Source organism: Branchiostoma lanceolatum, chromosome 1 (assembly GCF_035083965.1).
Source record: "Branchiostoma lanceolatum isolate klBraLanc5 chromosome 1, klBraLanc5.hap2, whole genome shotgun sequence".
In the NCBI taxonomy this organism is placed as follows: Eukaryota; Metazoa; Chordata; class Leptocardii; order Amphioxiformes; family Branchiostomatidae; genus Branchiostoma; species Branchiostoma lanceolatum.
In genome coordinates this window covers 40,621,524-40,631,838 of record NC_089722.1, presented here as the reverse complement: position 1 = coordinate 40,631,838, position 10,315 = coordinate 40,621,524, and positions in this window count along the sequence as shown.

The following is a 10,315-nucleotide window of genomic DNA, read 5'->3' as shown; positions in this document are numbered from 1 at the left end:
TTTAAGATGACTCGGTGAGATAAGCGTTCTAAGCATATCTCACAATCACAGTTGGACGTAAACGACACTACCACAGGGCACAGAATAAATTTCGGTTAAGTCCTCGTATCTTTCTGGCACGCAGGCGTCTTATTTGCCCTTGAGATCTGAAAACATTGGACCCGCCGTAGATTACTATGATCTACTATTTACAGCATGTAAGCGGAAATGTTGTTGAACTTTGAACAAAGTGGATAGAAAATGCTCCTAATCAGGTTCCAAAGATCGCTTGTAGAACATGTTAATTGCTTGTTACCACTTTGTAAAGTTGAAAGCCACATAAGAACGAGATTTAATTGTTACAAATGAGCAATGATTAACGTAACGGGCTTTTCAGTCTCTGAAATACCGTCATCTTGTCCTCCAGCTGCGAAGATGCCGCCACTGGTAACATGTTGATAATGACATTCCTCATTTAAAAAAATTTGCATCATCGTCTGTTATCTGTACTTTTTTAAGTGTTCTCCTGGAACAGTTTAGATTGATGCGAGTGTACGGGAAGGACACGTCTCTTGCCATTCTGACACCGTGAGACCAGCCATTCGGAACAGATGGTTCTCTCCTGAAGAAGGGCGCCACCAAAGGACGGGCCAGAGTTCAAAGTCTGGATCTGATAGAATGAATGGTTTATTTGCAGAGGCATTTTAAAAACATTTCGCAGCTAGTAGGCTGAATTGCATGTTTTTGTACAGGTTAATCGTTTTTACAAATGAAACTATAAAATTACAAGTAACATAAAACCACTTACTACATATAAGTATTACGCATATACTGTAAACTTATATACATTTCATCATCATCATTCTTTCGGGTTTCCGGATTTACATAAACTTCCTAAAATTAAATATTGCACATATGCTAGTGATGAATTCATATAGTAGTAAATACACTTTAAACTTACATATACTTCATCATTATCATCATGATTCTTCCGGTTTTCCGAATTTACATAAACTTCCTAGAAATAGATATTGCACATATACTAGTGACGAATTCATATAGTAATGACGGTTTAAGCGTCCAAACAATGATTAGCTGTGTGTGTTTAGGAGTTTGGCAAAGTAAGGGATAGGTGAGTTTCTGTAACGGTTGGTTCTGCATCTGATTGATAAGGCCATATATGCCTTATCGGACAAAGGGAGTAGACGTGTGCTACTCGCATGCCAAATGTCATTCTGCATATAATTGTTATTCACTCGGTGCCACAGATTGCCTCTATTATGATTGCTTGTTACCACTGCGAAAAGTTGAAAGTCACGTAATGTTCTGGCATAGGATGCGATTTAATGGTTACAAATGAGCAATGTTTAAAGTAACGGGCTTTTTCGTCTACAAATATGATAATCATTTATTTAAAATATCATCATCAGTTTAAAAATATCAGCATCATTGTCCTCCAGCTGCGAAGATGCCACCACTGGTAAGATGTTGATACTGACAAACCTCACAAAAATTACCATTAGTATCATCGTTTGTTATGTATGATTTTTAAGTGTTCTTATGGAACAGTTTAGTAGTACAGGGTGCCAAAGATTGCCTCTACATCTCGTTGCCATGTAAGAACGAGATTTGGCGGTTACAACTTAGCAATAATCAGCGTAACGGGCTTTTCAGTCTAAAAATATCACCATCATGTTCCTCATTCAGCTGCCACTGGTAACATGTTGATATCGGCAATCCTCACAAAAATAACCATGAGTATCATAGACGTGTACTAACTGCATAGTAATCGACATTCTAAGGACATTCTTCTGAACTACAAGATGTATGATGTGTAATCGCTGAAGGACCCAATTACTCAGTAACAAGGCTTTTCTGGTCCGATAGATCTGATAGCTGTTGGGTTGGAGGGAGCAAATTTGATGGAATTGTGATCAAATGAAGTCTGCGCGTTGACAGGACGAGTGGAGGACGTTTGAAACTTGAGAATCAGGCTATGCGTTTATGGGTGTCTATTGCTTTGGTGTGAAGATTATTGTCTCTTTTTGCCCCGCTTGTAAAGTCAGTAACGGTATTGGTGCATTGGTTACTGGCCCTGTCTCCGGATATAGGGATCCTGACTCCTGGCTATTGTAGCCAACACAATACGCCACTTGCAAGGATTGCAGTTCTTAAGTCACTGTATCACAGTCGACGAGTTTTCTTGGTCGCCAGAAGGTCAGCAAGTTCAAAAATCGCCAGACTCAAGTGTATTTGACACCTGCTAATCTTCCATATCACATTGAGCGGCCTTGGGGATCTGCTGATCGCTAAACATTGAGCGTATTGTTGAGAGAACACCGGGCGTATTACTGTCGAAAATATGATTTAGATTTCGCAGACTCGTCTGCTTATATATTTTCTTGACGCCTGACACAGGTATTAGGACGGGAGCTTATGTTCTGGTCCACTTTTAGATGTACTTCTCGAAATGAGACTAGGAGGATTCCCCAGGTAAAATAAACCTGGCTGTGCATACTACGTACTGCACATAGCGTCTGTCACGACCAGTGGAAGAATTAGCTCTTCGTGAGCTCAGCTGATTCGAGATCGCCTTCAATTTTCACTTCCTGTCCACGATTTTCTAATCATTTCCAGCCAATATTGGAAGTCAACACCTGTCCGCCTTTCAAAGGACACGACTCGGATGTGCATCTTCTTACCTTGGGGAGTCACCTTTATGGTACAGTGAGCCAGACGTTATCTCCTGTCGCCACATGTAGCTGATGAGGCCCAAAAGTGATTGATGGAGAGAGAGAGAGTGGGGGCGCAATTCATATGTCAAATGTGGCAAGGTGGTCTTATCGTTAGGGTTGTTGACTTAGATTCTAAAGGCTCTGGGTTTGAATTCCTAGCACAGTAGCAGACTCCAAGTTTGTGTCCTTGGGAAAGGCACTTTACGCCTACTTCCTTACTTGACTCAGGTGAAAATGAGTGCTTAGCTTCTGTTAAGGACGTCCACTCGGATGGGACGTAAAGCCGTGGGTGCCGTTTTTGAGGACGTTACACAACCCTCTCCACGTAAAGCCGTGGGTGCCTACTCTTTTCCATAAGTGGAGAGGGTTGTGTAACGTTCTCAAAAACGGCACCCACGGCTTAACGGCACCCACGGCTTTAGAATCTAAGTCAACAACCCTAAAGATAAGGTCATTTTTATTCTATATGATACGTTTTCATAATTATTACATCGTCGTATCTCAATTTGCCCCTTCAATGATCAGGAAAGAAAATAGATTTTTAAAGAAGCCGCCAAAACTTACCACAATTTCCAAACGTTTACTGACGGAAAGAAAACTGCAACCCTGTTAACCTCCCAAAACCCACTCATTCCAAAAAAGTGGGTCACTTCGTCTTCCACTGCTTCCAAAAAGAAGTCAAACCCAAAAAGCGTAGATTGTATTCCGTAGTAGTCCTTAGAATAGCCATGTGTTCTACTTGTCAACATTGTTAACTCGCACTATCTGTACAGTATACCCTTGCTATGCATTGTTTCATGTTGCAATTAGCCCTCGGGCAAGAACTTTCAAATAAAATTATTATGTTATTCCTGGTGTGAGTGGATCAAACCTTACAGTCTGGTCTTACGCATCTTGTACTTACAGTACAAATCTGAGGTGATACGCCTTTTTATACGTATCTTGGGTTCAACACCCTGTTACGTACGCAAGTAACGGTTACTTCAGCAACTGTATAGCTTTGAGAACTGTCAGACGTTTAAGACAGCATCCCTGTCCTTCAAAATTAATTTGTCAGTGACTGAACCATAATTTGGAGTTCACCAGCTGTTCATCCTTAACTCTGAAGTAACATGTCTGAAACATCTGACCATATATACTAGAAAGACTGTAGATAGAATGGTGAAACAATGCGACTACTTTTGCACCAACTTTTATCATATATATATATAAGTAGCTATCACGCATTTTTATTCAAGTATATATATATGCTTATTGCAAGTACATGCCCGAAGGCTAATTGCAAGTACATTATACAAGAGTATAATGGTACAGATAAAGAGCTATTAAGGACTAGTTTCTACTACAGTCAACTACTTACTTTTATATTCTAGAATATACATAGATCTAGTTATGTTGGGTTTGGCTTCTTCTTTTGAGACAGTAGAATACGAATTTACCCACTTCTTCTATAATATGTGGGTTCCTTGATTTCAATAGTAGGATTGCATTTTCATGGTCAGGAATAATGGGAAAGTATGAATATATTTTAGACACGTTGTTAAATAATTGATTTCTTATATCATCATAAAGTGGACAGCTAGATATGAAATGACTTTCGTCTTCCACCGCAGTAGTCATAAATCCTCTCCGGCACAGGTAGTTTCATCGCCCCTTTTCAATCAGTAGGGGGTGGGCACTCATTCTAATCTTACTGATAGCTGAACGCTGCGCGAAGTCGCTAAGTTCTTTCTCAACTAAGAAACAGATTGAAGAGTTGTAAAACATGAAGGCCATCATATCAAATTGGGCTCTCGGGGCCTAACCTATACAGCACAGTGCAACTGATTAATGCCTTATGGCTCCCTTTGGATTAATTACAGCGTACAGAAAATGACAGGCTGATGATATTTAAGCCCAGCGGCGAAACGTATATAGTCGACCATATCCTCCCCACAACTCCCGTCCTACCTTCCCCAAACTATGATTGGGAATCGGTTGGGATCAATGTCGACTGTGGTTGGCAGTTGGTCGGCGCGGTTGGCTACTAGTCGGCTGGGCCAGCCGAATATTTGGAAATGTTCAGAACATTCGACTGCGGACGGGAGGTCTGCGATGTGTTGGAACACGGTTGGGAGCTGGTTCGCTGGTGGTCAGTAAGCAGTTGCCAGGGCGTAGTTAGGAGTCCAATTTTACTTCCTCGCCATGCACGCCTACGCCACAAACACTGCTGACTTGCTCCCAACAAGTTCGCAACCTACCCATGACTCCTTCTAGATCATGGGATAAATCTCTCTTTATACTCATTCCCAACCATGGTTTGCTAATGGTCGAGGTCGGGGGAAGGCGTCGGCGTTTTGTGGCGTCGTGTGGCGCAAGTGGTAGAGCGCGCGGCTGTCAAACAATGGGACCCAGGATCGAATCCCGGGTTGGGCCCAGAGACATGTCCGAACTTGCGCCCCGACGTTGTGCCATTGGGAAAGGCACTTAACACGACTTTCCTCACTTCACTCAGGTGTAAATGAGTACCTAGCTCATCTTGGGTTAGGGACGTACCTCGGATAGGACGTTAAATGGAGGTCCCGTGTTTGGGGAGAGCCACACCCCGCGCACGTAAAAGAACACACCACACCTTTCGAAAAGAGTAGGGGCAGGCCCCGGTGTGCGATGGTCCAAACCTTACAGTCTGGTCTGGGTTGACATCTTGAAAAGGTGATAGTCACCTGTTATGTCAAACCTTCCACAAATGTGCTAAATCAAAATGAATACATAAGGTACTGAATGGGGCTAAATAGGAACCAGTGCTTGATCATTCCCAATCCGTCAAATATACTGTATAGGGAAGAACTATATTCTCCAAATGCGCGGTTAAGTACTCTTGTGCATCCTACAGCTTGAAGCGTAAGACTGGAGGCTCATCTGTGTTAGAAGATACCATACTGTGGAGTTGTTGAACTTTTGATCCGACCCGACAGAAAATCACTTGGAATAAGAATTTTCTTTCCTCTTTCTTTCTCTCGGTAAAGCGCCCACTCACGCCTTTTACGTGTGAACTCCCGGAACCGTGATGCCAAGAGGGGGTCAGAAGATGATTCCCTTCCGTTCACAGTAGACAATCAGTTTTTTTAACAACGCGGCACTTATCAAAGACCCACCAGAAGATAACCACCCCGCTCTTGCACAGAAGTTCACACAACTTGAATCGTAAGAAAATTCGCAAGAAAGTTGCCGTCCACCGTGAACTTACCTTTCTTATGGTTTTAGGACATCATGGTAGGATGGAAGTCATGCGCATATTAACCTTTGATCCGACACGACAGAAAAGCACTCGGAATAAGACTTTTCTATCCTCTTCGTTGGTCTTCATCGGCATGGCGCCCACTCACGTCTTTTACGTGTGAACTTGCCGGAACCATGATGCCAAGAGGGGGTCAAGGGCAAAGGTGGCCGAAAGATGTTACCCTTCCTTTCACTGTAGATAATCAGTTTTTTAAACAACGCGGCGCTTCTCAGAAACCCACCAGAAGATAGCAACCCCCTCTTGCACTGAAGTTCACACAACTTGAATCGTAAGAAAATTCGCAAGAAAGTTAACGTCCATCGTGAACTTACCTTTCTTATGGTTTTAGTACATTATGGTAGGATCGAAGTCATGGGCATACTATTACTAACCTTTGATCCGACACGACAGACAATCACTCAGAATAAGACTTTTCTATCCTCTTCGTTGGTCTTCATCGGTATAGCGCGAACTCACTTCTTTTACGTGTGAATTTTCTGGACCGTGATGCCAAGAGGGGGTCAAGGGCAAAGATGGCCGAAAGATGATACCCTTCCGTTCACTGTAGATAATCAGTTTTTTCAACAACGCGGCGCTTCTCAGAGACCCACCAGAAGATAGTAACCCCCCTCTTGCACTGAAGTTCACACAACTTGAATCGTAAAAAGATTCACAAGAAAGTTGCCGTCCATCGTGAACTTACCTTTCTGATCGTTTTAGTACAATATAGCAGGATCGAAACCATGGGCATATACACTTTTGATCCGACAGGACAGAAAATCACTTCGAGTAAGAATTTTCTATCCTCTTCGTCGGTTTTCATCGAAATAGCGCCCACTCACGTCTTTTACGTGTGAACTTCCCGGAACCGTGATGCCAAGAGAGGTCAAAGGTGGCCTAAAGTCGATACCGTCTGCCGTTCCGGTTCGGAGAAGATTGATGGACTCTGGGGCATACACAGCCCTTTCACACGCCTCATCCCCCAGCAGCTGGGGAAGAATGATGGGACTGTCGCATCTCTTAGACAAGGTGTGAAGAGAACTCAGGCACCTTCAGATACAGGTGTAACAGACACGTGTCCTGACTAGGAATAACATAAATGTGGGCGTTATGACGCTAACATCTGCACCATGTGTACTTGACTATGCTTATCCTTGACGGTCAGAGTAAAGGAGACTCAGTTACAAACAACGGAACTTCGAGAAACAAGCATATGCAATCCTCGGAGCCCAACATATGTCTATGCATGTGTTTGTGTGTATGTGTGTGTTTGTATGTATGCATGTGTATATGTATGTGTAAGTGCGTGTGTGTGTGTGTGTGTGTATTTGTGTCTGTGTATGTGTCTGTGTGTGTGTGTGCGTGCGTATGTGTGTGTGTGTGTGTATCATGTGTGTGTATGTGTGTGCATGTCTGTGTGTGTGTGTTGTGTGTGTGTGTTTGTGTGTGTGTGTGTGTGTAGGTCTGTGTGTGTATGGGTGTGTTTGTGTGTGTATGTCTGTGTGTGTGTGTTTGTGTGTGTGCGCGTGTGTGAGTGCGTGCGTTTGTGTTTGTGTATTCGAATATGTGTGCGTGTGTGTTTGCACGCGTGTACATGCACATGTGCATGTGCGTGTTTCTGTGATGATGCTGCATGGTGTGAAGAAGGTGAAGTCTGTCATCTCTAATAACCTTGTTGGCACAAACTGGGAGGAATTAGCATAATTCACGTTCGACCTGCATAGAACCTTCGCGTATATTTTCGGCCTGAATACTTGGCGCCTGCGCGTAGGCGTACATCACCAGCTGCGAACTGATCCTAACAGTCCAGCCTGTTGCCTTCTCCCCTTTGATCTAATAATTGCTAGTTGGGCTCTAGAGTCCTTCTCATTAAAGAACAAATTGGCGTCGAGTCCAGGACCTACTTGTGCTTGTCTCGGCGTCGTGACTGCAGCAGTATGTGTCCTGTATTGACGATAGGGGTGGGTACATTGTTGTGAGGATAGGGGTGGGTACATTGTTGATGGTAGGGGCGGGTACATTGTTGATGACTAAGGGGTGGGTACATTGTTGATGATAGGGATGGGTACATTGTACGCGTACGAAATCAGTCTTTCTTGCCCGTCCGAAAAAGACGGATCAGTGAACCTATTCGAAAATTAATAGGAACAAGCTGACTTTATAACCAACCCTACATTTTCCTAAATTGGTTTGCGTTTCTTTGTTTACTACTTCTCGTTTAGCTCCACATGAAATGAAATTCCATGGATGATTAACCAAGTTATGATAATTTCTTTATTGTACTGTTTTCACACTTTATATAATTTGTTTCAGTTACATGTCTTCATTACCAATGTTATTTCTCTTGTTTGATCGATTTATTTGAATTATTATAAAGGGATGGTTTAACATAAGCACATATCTTTTGGCCTCCCTTGCAATGCACTGTTATATTCTCATTTGCATTTCATTGTTATGTATTGATTACTTTTAAGTGCGAAATAGATAAACAATAAACAAAACACCGGACCCAATGTCTGGAACAAACTACCGCCAGACACACGTACGGCTTCGAATCTGACTTCTTGAAGTAAAAACAGATATGGCCAAAACGAACGGACACGGACCATGAACCAGCTTTCGCAATATGTTTTGTACTATGTACATTTGTTGTATATGTTATGATTTACATGTATGTTGATAGAGTTATTTGGACTTAAATGATGTGATTTGTATCTCTGTTATACTTTATCTGATCCCTACCATGACCTCAATGAAAAGCGGCCTGCAGGCCGATTTGAGCTTCTCATGAATAAACAAAGGTTCAAACAAACAAACCGGTAGGCCGTCACACGGTTTGGGGCCTTTATATTTAGTCCTCCAGGATCGTTCACTCATCGTGTCCACAAGATAGAATGTTGTACGTTTTCTCACATCTCCGTTTCCTTTCTGCATATTAGTTGTTTGTGCATTGAAAATACTATGTCAGTCTAATATGCAATTTGAATACAATTTGTAGCACTCAGTTCTGCTGTACTTGGAGTCGAGTTGGCATTACGATTGGGGTATTTAGCCAAAAAGCGAGAGGTCCTGTGTTCGAATCCCATGACATGCCACCGATGTTGTGTCGTTGGGAAAGGCACCTAACACGGCTTTCCTCATTCCACTCAGGTGTAAGAATGGGTACCTGACTTCGGTTGTGGAGGTAGAAAAAAGTGATCAGGAGGGAGAGGGATGGGTTCCATCTTCCAATACCATGCTCTAGACACAGCGGACAACAACCCATTGCCCCACGACTTAAAAAGGCTATGGGACTACCTTTATCTTTACGTACAGGGCAACTATAATTAGGTCCGGATCCCGCCTGGACCGCATCTGAACCTGAGTTTTCTGTACCAGTACCCCGAATTGGCGAGGTCAATGGCATGGTAATGCTCACAAAGGTAAAGGTCTGTCCGTCCAATAATCTGTGGCTTTCGCTTCGTTGCATAAAGCAAAAAGAAACTATGTTAAGATGAAAACCAATTCCAAGAAAACCCCAACGGGCTTAAAGATTCTTATGACTGATGGAAACGTTCGTGTTAGTGCTCATGCAATCAGCAACTTTCTCTTGCAGCGATTTAAAAACAATCCTAAGAAAAGTTAACTTTGCTTGACGTCATGCGGAGTTTGAGAACGACCTGATTGCAATGGCACAGGCTGATTGGTTCACTTGTGATCCGCCCGTTAATTCGAATGTATTGAAGAAGATGCATTTTACGCTGTCAAGGAAAATAACTTTCTCTGCAACGAGCAATACAGTGACTTTCTGCTGCAACTTACCGAGATCGAAACTATCCAAAACGTAACAGATAAATCTGCTTGAGGTTTGAGATGAGTTCGTCCACTCTACTCTTAACTGTTGATGTTTTATAGATCCGCTTTTGAATTTGATGGTGTCAGAATTTTGCATCTAGATGGCACAAATAGTATAATCATCAGTCGACGTGCTTTTACGCAACGTCGGGGGTTATACCGCCCCTTGCGGGGTGACATTAGTATACTAATAGTAATCGTAGGCACTGACAGTGAACATTAATCTATCGTAGCCCCTGTTGTTTACCCTGTCGGACGTACTGTTTTCAACACCACACTTGCAGTTTTCTGGCAGCTTTCTGGCGTTCCTTATATTTCGATATCTACTGGTATTTCATTTCATAATGTTACATTCGTTCCATTTCGTTCCATTTCGTTCCATTTCGTTCCATTTCGTTCCATTTCGTTCCATTTCGTTCCATTTCGTTCCATTTCGTTCCATTTCGTTCCATTTCGTTCCATTTCGTTCCATTTCGTTCCATTTCGTTCCATTTCGTTCCATTTCGTT